Raw genomic sequence first — 16,331 nt, forward strand, 5'->3', positions numbered from 1 at the left:
TGAATTGTTTATGGATTTTTGAAGTTGAATGGAAAAAAAATAAGGAAAAAGGCTATACCACTTATTCTGCGCGCTGGGCGAGGGATAGCTGACGGGCCGGCCGGGTGGCCCAGCTGCGCGGGGCGCTCAGGCAACATCGATGGCGCACTTTGGGAACGCGCCAACGGTGTGGGGGAGGCGGTAAGTAGCAGTACCCGCCTCCACTTAAATGACGTGGCAGCTGGCAGGTCGCTGACCCGCGGGGCCCGCCTGCAGGTCGCCCCGTCGCCCCTGCTCGTCTCCTACCGTGCGATGCAGGGCAGAGGAGGGCGTGGCTGCGCACGTCCGATGCTCGCCCCGGCGGCTCAGGCCATCCCCGGTGGCGTTCTGGCCACCGGAGTGATCAGGGCGGGGGGGCGCACCCACTGGTCTGCTCCTCTTGCGCCGGGAAATGTTGTATCCGCGACGGTTTGGGTGACTGCGGAGGAGATCGCCGGCCAGCATCGGCCTCGAGCACACGGCGTACGGGGGAGAAAATGGCGGCGGAAGAGGCCCTAGCGGTGCATTGAGGGAGTACTGGAGTGGGTAGGAGGAAGAGAGAGAGGCCGAGGAGCTCATCCTTGCCCGAATCGAGGTGGAGGCCAGCGGCGACACTCCAGCCAAGGTGGGTGCTGGAGGGCACGGGGAGAGGAGTGGGTCGGTCCAGGGGGTGCACGGGAGAGAGGGGGAGCAAATGGAGCAGAGAGGGGGGCCAGGGACAGCCTTAAGTAGGAGGGGGTGAGGTGCACCGCAGGGCCATGCGCTCGCGAGGCTGTTGCCATCGCTGCAAGCCCCGGGGGCTCGTGTGGGCGTGTCTGGGGTGTTCCTGGACGTCGACTACGTCGGGAGAGATAGAGAGAGGGAGTGGGGAGAGGTCAGAGGTGCGCGCGTGTGAGCCGCGCCATTGGCGCGCTCGGGCGGCCGGTGTTTGCTAGCACGGAGGCGCGGGGAGGAGGAGAGAGGAAGGGGACAGCGTCGTGTCGTGACGCAGACGTCGAGGGGTGTTGGTTGGCGTGCTGGGGAGGCCCGAGGTGGTCGGGGGACGTGACGTCAACGGTCGCCTGCTCTGCCTCGCGCTCCAGAGCGCGTCTTTGGCCGGCATCCACGGCTTTCCTACGCGCACTCGCGCGTCCACTTGTGTCAAGTGGCTGCAGGAAGAATAAACAAGGGGGGAGGAGGCCTTGGATGCTCTGGGACCTGGCAGGAGTGAGAGGGAGGTGAGAAAAGGGGAGAAATGCAGCTGTCCAGAGAGGAAAAATGGATCTCTTCCCCAGAGGTAGAGGGGGACTAGGAGGGGTGATGGTAAAAAGTGGAGTCCATGGAGATTAGTGGAAGGGGCCAAAAATGGGATTTTGGTAAGGTGGCAGAAGGTGTTTGATGCTGGTTTGGGCAAGAAGATGAGTCCCATTTGTCATGAGACTCCACAGGATGAAATGGCACATATAATTAGGGTCTTCCACCAATCTTGAGTTCATTTGGGCAAAGTTGCCGACGCAACTTTTGTGAACCCTAGAAATTAGCACAAATGGGCTTTCCAAGATTTAGTCATGCAAATCTGTTCTCCTTGATGCACCACTTGGTGTGGTGGCCTCATTTGGTCATGTGATCATTCTCACAAAAGTTGGAATCAAGGAGAGAAAGTTGGTAATGTAGAGTTGTTCAAATTTGATTCTGGTCAGAGAGGGTTTTAGGGCACTTTGATCAATATAACTTGTTCTCCAACTTGTGCCACTTGGTCTAGATGAATAATTAGAACATTTGAGCATGTTCACAAGGTTTGGGAACATTTGGAAATGTTTGGCAGTGTAAAGTTGCTCAAACTTCAAAATGGACAGAAATGGTTTTGAGGGGATTTGATGATGTTATATTGTTCTCCAAGACATGAGACTTGGCAAGATCATCTAATCTATACCTACTATTAAAGGGAATATGTATTCTTGGTTTGGTTTAGTCCTTTTCCCTTGGTTTACACACGCTAAGCGATCCGGCCCAGGTACTTGTATGTTGAAGGGCCTTTTATTGGCTTTCGCGAAAATAATTGGGTAAAAATAAATCAACATTATGGGAATTGAACACATGACCTCATGTCTAGCTCTTCGATGTAACAACCAACGACCTATGCGCCTTTCACATTTACTAATCCCAACTCGCTCTAAATATACAAGTGGCAGTCATCATGTTTAGGCGAGCTAATTAAGCGAATGAGCTAATAAAGGAAGGATTGTGGGCTTAAAAAGAATATTTAAACGAGAACTAAATTACAAAAGGAAGGATTTGATTCCCGACTAAAACGAGTGAGGACGTCATGGTAATTAATGAAAGGATTATACTTAAATGCCATTAAAAAAGATTATACTTAAATGGAATCACTGGGAGATTATGCCCGGCAAAGAAAATATGAACACGACTATATTGCAACGTATTTTTCTATGTTCATTTTGTAGAAGGATGCTTTGTTGCAGCATGTTCTTCATAGTGAATCCGGTGCTTTGAGACATTACGCTTGCACAAAACATCAATTTTACCCGTTGCAACGCACGGGCATATGTGCTAGTATGTCATATGTGACACTCTATAATTTTCTTGGAATTTTGTGAGAATATTTCCTTTGTAAATATTTCAAAAGCTTGAAATATCCAGAAAGGGTTTTTGAGGGATTTGACCAATATTTTGAACATGACCATGTGTTGAAACTCTTATATATGGACAATATATGTCCTATGAGTTTCCCTAAATTTTGTCAAATATTTTTGAAGCAATAAAATAATTTTTCCCTATTAAAGACCATTTCTGGCCTTAAGAAAAAGCTTTTAAATAAAATAGGAAAATAACTTTTAAAATTATATTTTTGTGGTTTCTGGGTATCCTATATCTAATAGGAGTCAAATGTATTTTGAAAAGATTTTTACTGCCCTTAATTAAGTACTTGTAGTGCAAACCTCAATTCAGGGGTTTTGAAAAACTAATTTTAGAAAATACTTTTTGGACAAATTATTTTTGTAAGAAAATACTATATTTCTCTATACACATGGCATGATCATTGGGAAAAGGTTTTGGATCAAGGAGATGAAGTATAGGAGTTGGAGGATTTATTTGATTTTTAGAGCACTTGCAAACAACACACGAAATCCAATCAAGGCAAGGTCCAAAACACTCAAAAGTTTTTGTCAAACCACATTTTATCATGATTTATTAGCTTAAGTGTTGTGCCATGAAAATCAGGGTGTGACACTGGGCCACTCCCTGAGCCACGCCGCAAGCCGCAGGCAGGCAAGTCTGGGTACCCCCGTTCCCAGAACGCCGACAGTAGCCCCCGGGCCCGAGGCACGGCCGGACTTGGCTTAGCAGAGAAGCGAAGGGGCAAGTGCGAAGCGCCACGGGCCCCACAGCCTGCGGCCTTGGGCGCCGTGTGGTGGTTGATTGGACGTGGGCATCCCAGCTTCCCCACGACTCCTCGGTAACTACGCGACTTGACAAGTCCCTGCATGCAAAACGGGTCATGATTACCTGTGATCATGGAGACCGACGGTCGGCCTCCTCCGGCTATATGTACGGACGGTGCGAGCCCTTCCAGTTCATCCCTTCCTGCTGCTCTCCTTCTCCTTCTTCCCGGCTACTCGCCATCCCCATGGCCCCGCCGAAGAGGTTCTCGGCCATGGAGAAGGGAAACGCTCGCAAGGAAGGGCCTGGCTCTCCTCCGACCAAGCGTGGTCGGGGTCGCCCCCGCAAGCATCCCACGGCCTCCGCGGTGGCTTCTCGTGGTCGTGGAGGCAGTCCTCTACACGGTGATGGGCGCCCGTCTGCCAATGGGAGGTACGCTGCGGCCGCGCAACCCCCCCCCCCTAGGCCGTGCTCCCGCTCGGCGGAGGTACTGTCGGAGTTCGTCTTGTGGTCGGCGGATCCGACCAGCACCTGGCTCCAACTCCCCCGCTTCTTTGCAGGTGAACTTCTGGCTGGTGCTCCTGGCGGCCTTTGGCTTTAGGCGGATGGTTGCTGCAGCAGGGCCTGCTGGGCCACGCTGGAGGTCTCCGCTGCCGGGGAGGTGGCCCTAACCCACGGCTGGAAACGTTTGCCGTGCGCGCGGCTTGAGCCGACGATGCACCCTGCACTTCAAGTTCGACGGTGATGCCACCCTCTACGTGAGGGTGTTCGGGGAAGACAGCCGTCGTGCAGGGTGCTTCCCCGAAGACGATGACCGCGGTCGTGCAACCAGCCCCAGCGTCGATCAGGATGAAGGTGGCGGCAGGCGCGCGGGCAGCGGTGCCCGGGGCCCACCAAGCTTTGGTGACTCTCCTTCAGACGATAGCTCCTCTAGCGGTGGCCGCGACCAGCCCCCACGCCATCGCGCCCACCTGGGAGAAGGCAGTGGGTCGGTCCACCACCACGCCCCTATGAAGCGGGAGATGGAATCCAACTGAGCCCCGGAGGCAGTGCGAGCCCTTATCGTGAGTCGGTGCCGAGCAAGCCACGCCCATTCGCTTTTCTTCCTTCCCTGCGCAAAAATAAGGTAGTCTGGGGCCCCATGGGGCATGTTGAACTATTGCTGTTAATAATCGCGATGTTCCTGCTATTTCTGTGCTATGTTTTCATTCCGCGCGCTCATGTGCGGAAACTACTTAGCTCGAGAAAGTTCGCCATGGTCTTCGCCTCCCGAGGCTGGGGCCTCGCCGTGCGTTCTATGTCCTGCAAGGGTTAGTTGGTAGGGGTAGCTTCCAGCCTTGGTAGCAGGATCGACTGACCCAAGTCCCGTGCTCGCATCGCGACGTCCGTGGGGCACGGACTAGGAGGAGTGCTCCCGCAGCGGACTTAGATAGGGAAGTTTCAAACCACCGGGGCAGAAAACACTCGTGAGGATACCCGCGTACCTCCCTCGCGAGACTTGCATGGGAGAAAACAAAACAAACGAGTGAAAAAGGCAAAGGTTCATGAGCTAGAGACGGTAAAAGCTTCAATAAAACTTCAAATAGGAACAAACAAACCGACTGTAGAAAGCAAATGAAAAAGCCGCGTCCGGCATCTAATCTAGTCTTGGACGTCTTCTCACCAGCGCGGAGCTAAGTGCTGCCACTAGGCATGGGTGGGAGTCCCCGAGGCCCGAGGGCGGCACTCCGGAGACTCCGGGGTGTGTACTGGCCCCACTCATTATTACATGAGAGTGTCACGGGCGGCGAGCTTCACAGGCATTTGCCTTCTTCATAGGCACCGAGCCTTTTCCAAAATGCGGTAGCTTCATAGGCATTCTCCTTCTTCATAGGCACCGGGCATTTTCCAAAATGCGGTAGCTTCATAGGCATTCGCCTTCTTCACAGGCACCGGGCCTTTTCCAAAATGTGGTAGCTTCACAGGCATTCGCCTTCTTCACAGGCACTGGGCCTTTTCCAAAATGTGGTAGCTTCACAGGCATTCGCCTTCTTCACAGGCACCGGGCCATGCTCAGGGGTAGAACCTCCGGAGATGCTGGATGTTCCACGCGTTCTGGACGGGCAACCCCTCCTAGGTCTCCAAGCGCGCGGAGCCGGGCCTGGAAACATGAACAACCTTTAATGGGCCCTCCCACATCGGAGAGAGCTTATGCAGCCCTTCCCTAGAGAGAACCCGTCTGAGCACGAGGTCCCCTACCTCAAGAGTCCTGGGGCCGATGTTGCGGCAGTGGTATTGCCACAGCACCTGTTGGTACCTTGCCGCTTGCAGTGCGGCTTCTCGATGGTGTTCCTCCCCCAGCACGAGATCCGTCCCCCGCATGGCGTCCTGCTGCGCCTCGTCAAACGCCAGGACCTATGCGGAGCGACGCCTGACCTCGTGACGGAGAATGGCCTCAGCTCCGTAGACAAGGAAGAACGGGTCTCGCCAGTCGGCTTGGTCGCGGTCATGCGGATTGACCACAACACGGATTGGAGCTCGCCGTACCAGCCCCTGCCGCAGGCCTCCAGCTTCTTCTTGAAGGTCCTGGTTTTGAGGGCCCTCAGGACCTCCGCGTTGGCTCGTTCGTCCTGGCCGTTGCTCCTGGGGTGCGCCACCGAGGCGTACCATATCTGTGTTCCAAGGCTAGCACAGTACATTTTGAGAGAGATTGCTGGTGAAATGCGAACGTTGTCGATGATAATGCGGTTGGGCACTCCAAATCGGCTCACGAGGCCCTTGATGAACTTGACTACTGAGCCCGCGGGTATGGTCCGGACAGCTTCCACCTCAGCCCACTTGGTGAACTTGTCCACGGCGACGTAGAGGTAGCGGTAGCCCCCTGGCGCCCGAGGGAACAGGCCCAGAATGTCCAGCTCCCAAACTGCGAATGGCCATGAGCGGGGTATGGTTTGTAGTGTCCCCGCCGACTGATGGATCTGCTTGGCGTGGAATTGGCAGGCTTCACAAACCTTCACCAGCTCAACGGCGTCGCTGAGCGCTGTGGGCCAGTAGAACCTGCTGCGGAACGCCTTGCCAACGAGGGTCCGCGAGGATGAGTGGTGCCCACAGTCTCCACCGTGTATGTCCGCCAACAACTCCTTCCCTTGCTCCCTGGGGATGCAACGCAGGGACACATCATTCGGTCGCCTCCGGTAGAGCTCCCCATCCTTGATGCTGTAGACCATGGCCTGCCGCCCCACACGCTCCGCGTCCTCCTCCTTCTCCGGTAGAGTCCCTTGCGCCAAGTAGTCCTTGAATTCTGCCATCCAGCATCCTTCCTAAGGCTCCAATGCCAGGAGCAGGCGTGCCCCTGAGGCCGGGCCATAGGCCGGGGCTCCTGAGGCAGGTGGCTGAGGGAGTTCCTCCCTAGGTTGCGCTGTGCTTGATAACGACGGTGTCACTGAGGGTTTGAAGAGTCGCTCCTCGAAGACGCTAGGCTCCTAAGGCAGCCGCCTGGATGCCCTTTTGGCGATGTCGTCAGCCTCTTGATTGGTACCGCGAGGCACATGCTGCAATTCCAACCCCCAAAAATGTTTCTTCATCTTGCGGACCTCCGCGAGGTACGCTTCCATGTGTTCATCCTTCGGCTCGTACACCTTGTTGGAGAAGTTGACGAGGAGTTGCGAGTCGCCCTTGACAGTGATCCGTTTTACTCCCAGGGCAACGGCTGCCCTCAAGCCTGCTATCAGGCCCTCGTACTCTGCTATGTTGTTGGAAACATTCTCCCCATGCTGGAAGCAGAGCTACACGGCATAGTAAAGCTTGTCCTGAGTGGGGGATATGAGCACTGCACCAGCCCCAGTGCCCTGCCGCGCGAACGCTCCGTCGAAGTACATTACCCAACCATGAGGCGCTTCACTCCCCGGGGAGAGCGATTGGTCCTCGCCCATTTTGAGCCCTGGTGCATCTGTCCATTCTGCCATGAAATCTGCGAGCGCAGCTCCCTTAATGACCCTGGTAGTACTGAACTCTAGCTGGAATGCTTGCAGTTCGATGTTCCATTCGACGACCCTCCCTGCTGAATTGGGGCTCCTGAGTACCCTTTCAAGGGGGTAGGCTGAGACGACCTTGATGGGGTGGCCTTGAAAATAGTGCCGCAGCTTGCGCGAGGCCACCAACAGTGCAAGGAGGAGTTTTTGAGGCATTGGGTACCGTGCCCTCACGTCCCGTAGCACCGTGCTGACGAAGTACATCGGGTGCTTGACGAGATTGAGGGTGCTGGAGTGGCCCATGTCCTCTGGAGGTTGACGTGCCTCCTGAGGCGGCGGGCCCTTGGTCCTTGGTCGCCTGAGGGAGCCTCCTCCGCTCCGGGTGCGCTCCCTTGGTGAGGCTGATCCTTCTCTGCTAAGGTCGTGGTCTCTGCGAGGCCTTCCTGGCCTTGTTCTGGTTGGTGAATTCGACACACATGCGTTCCTTTCCTCCCTTTTTTGGCACGACAACAGGGTTGGCCAGCCAATCAGGGTAACGAACCTCGCGAATGACCTCTACTGCTTCTAACTTGCGGGTCTCTTGGATGATGCAGGCCTGCTTTTCAGTGGACTGCCGCCTTGCCTTTTGCTTCACAGGGCGCATGTTGGGACACACGTTGAGATGATGCTCAATTACATCCCTCGGGACTCCCGCCAGCTGATTGGGCTCCCACACGAACACCTTCCTGTTCACGCGCAGGAAACTGACCAGGGCCTTCTCCTGCTCAGCCTCGAGGTTGGTGCCTATCGTGAAGGTAGCACCTGTGGCCTCGTCCTCGTCGACCGGTACCTGCTTGGTCTCCGCCTTGTCTTGGCTGAAGAGCTGCTTTTTCTTGGCCGGCGCTGCCCTCTTGGGCTCGAGGGCGACTGAGCTGGTGGGCTGCGCCACCGCCGCAATCTTGAAGGCAAGCTTGAGCACTTGCAACGCGTCCCCGGTGTCTCCGGACATGGTAAGGACACAGTTGCTCCCAGGCATCTTCATGAGGTTGTACACCGGGTGAGTTGCGGCCATGAACCGGGCTAGGGCTGGGTAGCCGAGGATGGTGTTGTACGGGAGACTGATGGGGGCGATGTCGAAGTTGATCAGCTCCTTGCTGAAGTTATCGTAGGTGCCGATGGTCACTGGGAGGCAGATCTGTCCTAGGGAGCCGATGGAACCGCCTCCGACGGCCGAGAAGGGCCTGCTGGGCTGAAGCCGTTCCGGCGGCACATGGAGGAGGCTGGAGGCTTCCACCGAGAGCACGCTGAGGCCTGCACCACCGTCGATGAGGATCCTGGTGATGGCCACCTGGTAGATGGTGGGGGTGGACAGCATTGGGAGCGCGCCCGAGCAGGCCGAGTTGGAGGGGTGATCATCCGAGCTGAAGGTCAGATCAGCCTTGGGCGCCGCCCAACCCGGAGGAGCCCCGTGTCGTGCGAGGGTGGCGCAGATCTGGCGGATGAAATGCTTGATATGGTGGCCCGAGGGTGGTGCCTGCGAGCCACACAAGAGAGCTGCGATGACCGGGGGCGCCGGTGCAGCATGATGGGTGAGGAACAGGACGCACAGCTCCTCCCAAGAGGCCATAGAAGCCGTTGGCAGGTGGAGCAGCCACATGCATGGAACGCCGGTGAGGGCCATGGGAAACCAGTTAGCCATGACCCTGTCGTCGCCCTCGGCCTTGAGGATGGCCTCCTCGTATGCCAGCAAGAAAGCCAGCGGATCCGGCATGCCATTGTAGCGCGGTGGCATCTCTGGCTTGAACTTGTGCGGCCACACCTGCCACAAGGCGGGGGCCAAAGCTCGGAGCCCCCTGGCCTCAGTGCTGGTGTCGGCAGCCAGAGCGGGCGGCGTGTTGCCCGTCATGTGGGCAAAGCGCAGTGCTGATGAAGAGCGGGTCGACGGAAGGAAGAGCTCTGGCGCACCCCTACCTGGCGCGCCAAATGTTGGATTGCGGGTTCCGGCAGACTCTTAAGGTTCGAACTCTGGGGTGCACGCGGAGATCACTCCCTCTACCGACTCACGTCTCGTCGCCTCGCAAAGGATCTAGGCTACACGAAGAACAACACAGGGGATGCGAGGTTTATACTAGTTCGGGCCACCATTGTGGTGTAATACCCTACTCTAGTTTGTGGTGTGGTAAATTGCCTCGGGGGGCTGATGATGAACAGTACAAAGGAAGAACTGCCTCGCGAGGGGAGGGGTTCTTATGTTGGTGGTTCTCGCTAGGTTCGATTGGTCGACCTCCAGATGCCCCTATAATATGGTGGCTAGCCCTATTTATAGAGCGAGGCCCTGGTCCTCTTCCCAAATATTGAGCGGGAAGGGCGCCAACAATTGGCCATTTTGAAGGGGAACATCTAGTACACTTATCCAGACTAAAGTTGGTCCTCGCCTGCCAAAGACTGTGACGATGACGCCTTCCTGGGCTCCACGATGACCTCCATCCTGCCGTTCTGCTAGTCTTGGTCTTGTTGCACCGAAATGGTTGCCTTTGCTTGATACCTTGGCCTGCGCTTGCCCCCTTTGCACCAAAGGGGAAACAAGGACACTGCGCAGGCCGGCGCCTGCCTGGCTTTGGTCGTCATGGCTTGCGTCACGGGCACCTCGTGAGGTACCCCGCCTTGATCTCTCTGCCTCCTCGCGAGCCAGCCTGACGAGGCTGCGCCTGAGGAAGCTTCCTGTCGTCCGCCCCGTGAGGCTTGGCCCCTCGCGAGGGTCTTGAGCTTGTGTTGACGAAGGTGGGCCGTACTGAGCCACTCCTTGAGCCACGCCGCAGGCCGTTGGCAGGCAAGTCTGGGTACCACCGTTCCCAGAGCGCCAACACGCCCCTCTGCCATCATGGAGGCCATGGACCAGAGGGGAAACCCTTCTCACATCTAGGGGGGAGGTCAAGGAAGAAGAAGAAGAAGGGGGAGCTCTCTCCCCCTCTCTCCCGGTGGCGCTAGAACACTGCCGGGACCATCATCACGACAACGATCTACACCAACAACTTCACCGCCGTCATCACCAACTCTTTCCCCCTCTATGCAGAGGTGTAACCCCTCTTTTACCCGCTGTAATCTCTACATAAACATGGTGCTCAACATTATATATTATTTCCCAATGATGTATGGCTATTCTATGATGTTTGAGTAGATCTGTTTTGTCCTATGGTTTCATTGATGATCGTGATTGGTTTGAGTTGCATGTTTTATTATTGGTGATGTCTTATAGTGATCTCCGTGTTATGGAAGCGTGAGGGATCCCCGCTGTAGGGTTTGCAATATGTTCATGATTTGCTTATGGTGGGTGGCGGGAGTGACAGAAGCACAGACCCGAGTAAGTAGGTTGTTTGCGCATGGGAATAAAGAGGACTTGATACTTTAATGCTATGGTTGGGTTTTACCTTAATGATATTTAGTAGTTGTGGATGCTTGCTAGAGTTCCAATCATTAGTGAATATGATCCAAGGAGAGAAAGTATGTTAGCTTATGCCTCTCCCTCATATAAAATTGCAATAGTGATTACCGGTCTGGTTATCGATTGCCTAGGGACAAATAACTTTCTTGTGTGACAAAAAGCCCTCTAGTAAAACTAACTTAGTTGTGTATTCATCTAAACAACCCCTACTTTTTATTTACGCGCTCTTTATTATCTTGCAAACCTATCCAACAACACCTACAAAGTACTTCTAGTTTCATACTTGTTCTAGGTAAAGCGAACGTTAAGCATGCACAGAGTTCTATCTGTAGTCGATAGAACTTGAGGGAATATTTGTTCTACCTTTAGCTCCTCGTTGGGTTCGACACTCTTACTTATCGAAAAAGGCTACAACTGATCACCTATACTTGTGGGTTATCAGACCCCGCTGCCACGGGAGGGTAGGACAAAAGATGTCACGCAAGTTCTTCTCCATAAGCACGTATGACTATATTCCCTATACATGCGTACGTTATATTGATGAAATGGAGCTAGTTATGTGTCACCCTTTGTTATAACTATTGCATGATGAATGCCATCCAACATAATTATCCATCATTGATCCATTGCCTACGAGCTCGTTTCATATTGATCTTTGCTAAGTTACTTTTCTGTTGCCACTGCTATGATTTCTACAAAACTACTACTATTACTTCTACCACTGTTACCATTACTTCCATACTACTTTGCTACTAAATACTTTGCTGGAGATATTAAGTCTTTCAGGTGTGGTTGAATTGACAACTCAGGTGCTAATACTTGAGAATATTCTTTTGCTCCCATTGTGTCGAATCAATAAGTTTTGGTTGAATACTCAACCCTCGAAAACTGTTGCGATCCCCTATACTTGTGGGTTATCAGTAAGTCCATCGCAAGTGCCGCCTACATGTCGAGACAACCGCCTTATTTGCATCCAGGAAGTCTGTTGAACCAAAGGACGCGTAAATGTACTAGTACTACACAATAGCGTCGTCCATCCATCTTAGTGCGGTGAGGCGGTTTCTCGAAGAAGACGATGGAGAAGCGGAGTCAGCGAAGAATGAAATGATGGTTGCTTCGTCCGTGCTTTGTGATTTGATGCCTCACTGGTTTGTGATTTGTGATAGAAGGGACAGGGGAGTAGACTTTGTGCTCTATATTGTACATGCGTCCAAGCACGGGAGAAAGAGGAGAGACATTGCATTTTTCTATTCCTTCAATCAATCAATTAGAGAGCTTCGGTTCCATCTTTTTGGCTTTGGCAACACCGTCCACAATGTTTCCCATCGATGCCAAAAGCTATTTTCACATTTGACTACACATTATGGATGCCCTTAACTGTACCACTTTGTTTTGCTCCTGTGTTCTATCTATACAAATCTCAATTATATTGATCTAAAAAATTATAGTATCAAGATTAGTAAAAAGGAGGTGATTTTGCAGCGCTGATGGTAGGGGAGGTTTCTTCTTTTTAGAGGACATTGGCCTGGCGGTTTGCTAACATGCGGTCCCACGTGTTAGTGCTTTACCAAGCTGATCCATGTCCCACATGAGGCAGAACAACGATAGAAGCAGCACATGGTTAACTTGAAGAAGATGAGGCAGAAGCGGATTCAGCAACGAGTAAAATGCTGGTTACTTCATCCCTCCAACTTCTTTTTTTAGCATTATTACTTCGTCCCTCCAACTTAACTGCGGGAAAGGTGCAGCTTTGTGATTTGATGCCTCATTGCTCATTACTACACCGGGGCCATGACTAGGTGCTTCACCCCTGCTGCTCTGCACTGTATTTTGGTATGGCTTGTGGACCCGGTAGCTTGATGTCCCACATGTAGGTAAAAGGGACTAGAACATTTGTGAAAGAGAGTGCTCCACTCTTACGACGGAGGAGTACATGACACGAACTGTTACTTGTAATGTAGTACTACTATTGTTTTGTTGTTTCATACGATCCATCAAAACAAACCCGATTAAATAGGAAAGGGCGGGATTTTTCCCTCGCGGTTGATGATACTGGCCATACATTTCAAAGGCAATTTTAATGTATGCAAACAGAATAGTTAAGTAACAATATGAGATCTAGTAAAACTAAAAACACATATGATTTATTGTGTTAGAGTGTAGTAGTAGTGATGTATTGCATAGTTGTTACATGTAACATGCGAGAATGTGTAGAGATGTAGTTTTGGATGGCCTACAGAGAGAAAAGCGTAATACGGTCACCGGACTTCAGAATACGCTTATTACGGTCACTATATACGTTTTGCGGTGATTATACGGTCACTTGCTCACCGTTTAGCATCGAATTGCACTTTGTTGATCGGCCAAATCGTCTACGTGGCACTATGTTGACTAGTTAAATTGACCATGTTCCTTGTGGGACCCACCTGTCATTTCGCATAGGAAAAAGGTCAGATAAACACAAATTTATGCAAGCGCAACAAGACTCCAATCCGTGCGCGGGAACCATCTGGTTGTGTATGTGTCCGTCAGGGCCTGATGTGTGCGCATGCACGTGTAGGTTGAGCACTTGAGCGTGAGAGTGTGTGTTGGTCGTGTGGTGTGTGCATGCATGTGAGTGTTGCGTGCGTGCGTGGCTGCATGTGTACGTGTGACTATTGCGTGTGTGCGTGGCTACGTGTGTTCGTGTGAGTGTTGCCTGCATGCAGTTCGTGTGCATGCGTGTGTGTGTGTATAATCACCACACCAGCTCATGTGTGTTAAAACAGATGGCTCAGCATACTAATACAAGGCCACCATGTCCGCTGTACCCGCGGTCATGACTTCGAACCATCATCCAATATTTTTTTGTCGTTTGTTTTCGTTCTTACTACCAAGATGCCTGTGTTTTGCATGTAACATCAAGATGCATTTGTATGAGTAGTTTATCTTGTGAGAGAAAAGGATGAACGAGGGAAGACCTTATTTGCAAATGTGTAGAGGTGTGTGGGTACCTTTTTGCAAAATTTCCATAGTTTCCTTCCTATCCGTCAGATATAAATCAAACGGCTTATATTGTAGGATGTTAGGCACACCATCATCACACTCTATTTTTTATAAGAGTGTAGAGTAGATATACGCCAAGAGCTGGGCCCAATGGTAGTGAGATAATGTGATGCAACACTAGAGGTGCCATGTGGAGCGTTTAACTGGTCAACTAGTCATGTCTTGAGAAATACAGAGTTGTACGGTGATCCCGTGACTGTATAGTAACCACAAAACGTAAATGGTGACCATAATGAGTGGATTCTGAAGTCCAATGTATGTATCGTGCTTTCTCTTCAAATACAATGATCATCACTGTATATATCGTGAGAGAAAGATGCAACATGTGTGAATGTGCTGGCGGCGTACTTTTAGAGGACCTGGAGATAGTTTGTGTGCGTATGTGAAAGGGGCGTAGAGGGGGTGTATGCGATGGAGAGAGAGAGATGCTCTTCGTTTGTATTTATTATGACTAACTTTATATATAGTATAAAAATATAAAAATTCACAGTGCGGAATAAATATCATTGTGGGCACCATGCAATGCAAATTAATGTTCATACTCCTCCATATAACTTTGTAATGTTGTATATATGTAGAAATTCTAAAATAATTTTTTGGCCACACTTTATTCAAAAGGAATGCTGTATGCGAAATAAACGTGAAGAGAGGGCTTTTTAGATCAATGGGGTACATGATGTAACATGTGTGAATGTGTGGTTGATGTATTTGGTAGGGCCTAGAGAGGTATGTGTGTGTATTACGTATTCGAGAGAGGCATGGATAGAGGGGCCGGCGGGGGGGGGGGTGACGTGGGAGAGATAGCACGAGAAATAAGTGAGGTAGAGAGAGAGAGAGAGAGAGAGAGATGCCCTTGAGTGTGTATATGCAAGGGGAGTGGATAGAGGCACGAGGAGAATTTTTTGTGTGGTATCTGTGTTGATGTGTGTGGGTGTGAGAAGATAATGAGACCTGGGGGTAGAGGGTGTGTCACCGCGTGAGGTCCGTTGGGCCGAGGTGAGGCCCTTGTTTTGGTTTCGTCCTACGCCACATTGGTCGGCCCGTGACACATTTAGGGAGACCCATGGATGACTAGTCGTACAAGACAAAGATAGCAGAATCATGTAGGACTTTGTGTCCACTGATAAAGCTGGCTAAGATTTGTAACCGTAGGTTCTTGGACTAAGGTAACCCCTTATCTCTGATATTTCTATTCATCCAACCTAACTTTAAGGGGCATCCTACAAAATGCTCTGCTAGAATCATACTCATCTATTGGGAAGAGAGGTGTGAGACAAGGCGTGAGAGACTGGCCTAAAGATAATGTGCGTATGGGAGACACGTAGGCAGGTCTATGTATATAGAAAGGGTCGATGGGGATTGTGCGTGTGTATGCTTGTGAGAGGAAGAGTGTTTGTGATAAAGGTTAGTGAAAACAGTCATAAATTGTTACGAGAGGGAGCGAGGGTTATATCGAGAGCATGTCTCAATGTTTAAGAGAGTGTGTGAGCATGTTTGAGAGACCACCGATGGAGAGTGAAACTACACGTCAAAGACTGGTGTACACATTGATTAAAAATATAAATTGTATCCAAATATTAGGATGGGATCATGATTTTTGCAATTCGCGTAAGGAACAGTCATTGATCCATCAGACATCTAGATTCTATTGAATTTGAGCATGTTTATGTTATTATTCGACATAATTGATCCACATAGTTAGTATTTCAAACTCCACATAATGCATCGCTTTAGCAATCGAATATAAATGTGAGTATAGTTCATATTGTGTGTGTAAAGCACATTATACATACGAAAGTTACACAATGAACATTATAAATAGGTAGCTATGAACTCGCATACATTTGAATTCAACCTAAGGTGGTTTAAAATTTCGAATTCAACATGAAGTCCATTCAATTATTTGAATTCGATATCATGGCATTTGTAAATCATACCTAAATTACGGGGCACCAATCTTTGCTCTGCTTTTTTGTACATAATAGCATCTATAGTCGTGTACAAAATAGATTCAAATTTACCTCCTCCGTTCCAAAGTAATCGTAATTATAGGATTTTCAAGTGTCAAAATTTCAAAAAGAAGCGCATAATTTAATGAGGTTTTCAAACATACAAGTTCAAATTTAACGTTGTTTATTTAGGTCAGAGTACTCTAAACATGAATGCTTCTGTTTCAAAATTTCGAACGAAGCACCAAAAGAGCCTCTACTCGCCCGAAACCGCGTGAGACCAATGTTTGGTAGAAGGAAATTAGTTTTCTAGCTCCGACCCATGAAACCTACCGGCTCGACGTCCAAAGGTCTAAACCGGGGTAGGTTTGTAGCTTCATGTAGACGCCACGCAACCACCTCCGAAAAACATTCATACACAATGGCCGCCTAAGAACACATGCGCGCGACTGAAATCGCTCCCGCCCACTATTTGGGACACCTAAGATTACCATCCTACCCCTGACCTGTAGTAGGTCCAAAATTTAAGAGGGGGCAAAGATTGTACTTTCCCCAAATTTCAAACTT

Source organism: Triticum aestivum, chromosome 6B, assembly GCF_018294505.1.
Source record: "Triticum aestivum cultivar Chinese Spring chromosome 6B, IWGSC CS RefSeq v2.1, whole genome shotgun sequence".
In the NCBI taxonomy this organism is placed as follows: Eukaryota; Viridiplantae; Streptophyta; class Magnoliopsida; order Poales; family Poaceae; genus Triticum; species Triticum aestivum.